This window comes from Lipotes vexillifer, unplaced genomic scaffold, assembly GCF_000442215.2.
Source record: "Lipotes vexillifer unplaced genomic scaffold, Lipotes_vexillifer_v1.1 scaffold512, whole genome shotgun sequence".
Lineage (NCBI taxonomy): Eukaryota > Metazoa > Chordata > Mammalia > Artiodactyla > Lipotidae > Lipotes > Lipotes vexillifer.
The window spans coordinates 2,281,938-2,285,528 of NW_006787695.1; positions in this window are offsets into that span (position 1 = coordinate 2,281,938).

Below are 3,591 nucleotides of genomic sequence, written 5' to 3' on the forward strand. Positions count from 1 at the left end.
CCCCCCCCCCCCCCCCCCGCGTGGATGGGATTAGTGTCCTTCTAAAAGAGACCCCAGGGAGCTCCCTGGCCCCTTCCTCCAGGTGATGACACAGTGAGGAGTCACCATCTATGAACCAGGAAGCAGCCTCACCAGACGCTAAATCTGGCCCCGCCAGGATCTCAGACTTCCAGCCTCCAGAACTGTGATGAGTAAATGTCTGTTGTTTATACGCCCCCCTGTCTACCATAATTTGTGATGGCAGCCCCAGTCGACTAAGGCACCCCTCCCTTCCTTGGCGGGATGGTCCACTGAGCTAGCTCCTGACTCACTCTTGGTTTCTAATCCCTCCCCCATTTTCCCTTAACTTGGAGAACTAAGTTTCTTTTCTGACCGCTTCTCACCGATTCCTAAGCTGCCTTCCAATGTTGGATGACAGTCAATCACTCCCTTCCCTCAAACGTTTTTACCTCTGCTTTTCTCACTCTGTTAATTCCTTTGCTCTCCCTAATCGCTGGTCTTTCGTGCTCACGTCTTTTCTTGAAAAAGAAAAACAAAAACGGGCAAGCCACAATATATTTCTAAGTTCTCTGTTGCTCTGGTGGTGACCCATCTATTCCTCCTGCCAACTCACGTTTGTGCTTCCTTCTCTCAGCACATTTTACTTATCTGTAATTCTTTATTTGCGACTCCCTTTTTCTCAAACTCCTGTTATTTACAATTTCCTCTCCTTCCTTGATGGTCGGCACACTCCCATGGACACTAGTGCCCAGAAGGGAGCTTGTGCCCTAAATGGGTTTTAGAGTTGCCGTGAAGCCACTGCCATCTGTCTCCAGCCTGTCTGCTCAAGCCCCTGCCCCAAACTTAGAGTCTGGGGGCTGAGGAAGGACTGTGTGACCCCCTACTTTTCTGTTGCCCACTGTGTGCCTAAACTTTTCCTCCTTCAAAACAAAATATTCTCAAATACCATGGGACTCTGTTTGCCCTTCCAAACACCTATCTTTTCTTTTGAAAGCCAATGGTAACTTCCCTCATATAGTTAGAAATATACTTATTGCTCTGTGCCAAAGACATACTGAAGATTGAGTTTCATGATTCCATCCTTCAGAAGGGACCCTCTAAATTCTGCATCGTGACACAAAAAGCCTCCATCCATTTCTTATAAGCTCTATGGCAGGTCCTGGTGGAGCTGGCGACATGCAGCCTCACCCAGGGCCACCACCAGTGCTCCTTGATTTCCAAACACGTGGGGAGCAACCCATGTGTCTCGGCCATGTTCCTCCTCTGTTCTCTCCACGAGGTCCCCACCCTTCCCTGGCTTCTCTCCTCTTGGTGCCTAGGATGGGGCATTCATCCTTCACCCTCTGCCAGAGCCCGAGAACCTGGGGGCTTTGGGGTTGAAGTGTCCTGTCCTCCCATGATTTCAGGTTAGAAATGATGCCCAAGAGGTGAGACACTCCACGAGCATGGAAACCAGGCCGCAAGTGCCAGGCTGCCTTCCCGGTTCTCTTTAGACAGTCTCTGAGGGCACACACAGGACCGTGGAGGTTTCCCTCTCTTCTTTAGCACTCCTTCAGCAGGCGGAGTTGTTGGAAGAAACTCATTAACTGAAGACAAATAGAACCTTGTATCTCTCCCCCCTGAGTAGCAAAGAGTTTTTTTTTTTAATAAAAGATTATACAAAATGGAAAATTAAATTAGCAGTGATTTTCCGATGAAATGAGCAGATCCTTTGAGGCAAAGGAGATCTAAAAGAGGATTTAGACATCCATCCCTGCCTCTAAAACCCACACATGGTTTGGGTGAAATTAATTTTGTCCTTGACTCTGTGAGATGCGGGGACACCCAGCCTCGCCGGACAGCCCCAAACCCAGGAAGGTTTGTCATCTTCCCAAGAGTCTGAGCTCCACAATGCCTGTGAAATTCTTGGTTGGCATGGGACTTATGTGTCTAAGCAATATGGATACGGGGGTTTGGGACTGATGATCTATGGGTAAACTTTTTTGTAAAAATTGAGGAAAGATTCACATAACATAAAATTAACCTCTCACCATTTTTAAGTGGACAATTCATTCCACTGGCGTTTAGTTCACTCACCATGTTGTACAACCACCACCTCTATCTAGTTCCAAAACATTTTCATTCCCCCAAAGGAGGCCCCAGACTTGTTAACAGTCCTTTTCCATTCCAATCCTGGTTATATACCCCAAAGAATTGAAGACAGGTGTTTAAACAGATGCTTGGACCCACACATTCATAGCAGCTTTATTAACAGTAGCCAAAGAGTGGAAACAGCCCAACGGCCCATGGATGGATGAAGAGATAAACAAAATGTGGTTCACCCATACAGTGGAATATTATTCAGCCATAAAAAAGGATGAAGTTCTGTTACATGCCATAATGTGGATTAATCCGGGTGAGCTTTTCCTCAAAGGTTTTCTTTGCCCTTGGGTATCGATACGCATAAGCTATCACCTTTCCTACTTCTCATCCTGGAAAATACTCCCCACCTGCTCCTTGCATGGGAAGGCATGAACAGATTCCTTGGCTGAGGATGGGCAGACCATAAGGGTAGAAGGACACACACATGCAGAAGACACAACATACCCACAAGCATAACCACGCAGACACCACACACACACACACACAGATGAATGCAACTGCACACACCCAACACCAGTCATATTCTCATGGCTGAAGGGGAGAGAAACCCTCTCTTTAGAAGGACTGAAGTGAGTCTCCCCATGAAGAGAAAACTGAAGCTTTCAGCTTCAGACACGTTTACAGTAGAATCTAACACAACACTGTAAATCAACTATACTTCAATAAAAAGTAAGATTGGGAGATATATACACACTACTGATACTATGTATAAAATATATAACTAATGAGGACCTACTGTACAGCACAGGGAACTCTACTCAGTGCTCTGTGGTGACCTAAATGGGAAGGAAATCCAAAAAAGAAGGGATATATGTATACGTATAACTGATTCACTTTGCTGTACAGCAGAAAAGAACACAACATTGTAAAGCAACTGTACTCCAATAAAAATTTTAAAAATAAAAAAACTTTTTAAATTAATTAAAAAAATACTTTGTCAATAACATGGCAATCAATGACTTCAATGTCTATGGTTCTGCCATTACATTCCCACCCCTATATTTCTGTTAACTGTTCTCCTTAAATGTCAGCTTATACACAAACGCAATCTTTTAAATGTAACTAGCATTGGTTAAACCATATTGGTTCTGACAATAAACCATTTGATAATGCCAAAGGGGAAAACAAAAGAAACCAAATACCCACCAAATCCTACGCAACCATTGCGATGTCAGAAACACATGTGGAGCCACGTTGAGTCAGAACAACACGATTTATCCTGCACCAGCCCCTCCCACCACGGAGACCGAGGGTGGTGGGTGCCATTGCCATCATCCTGAAAAGTAGCCTACACACACAATAAAAACACATCTGCAGGTGGGAAGACCCAACGGCTATCCGTCAACTTTGGCGAGAAAGCTCGTCCTGCATTCTCTTCGGTTCTAAATACAAAGTCAAGAGAGCTTGGAAAGGGAAGATTGGCAGAAGGAGAATCCAGTCTCTCTTTCC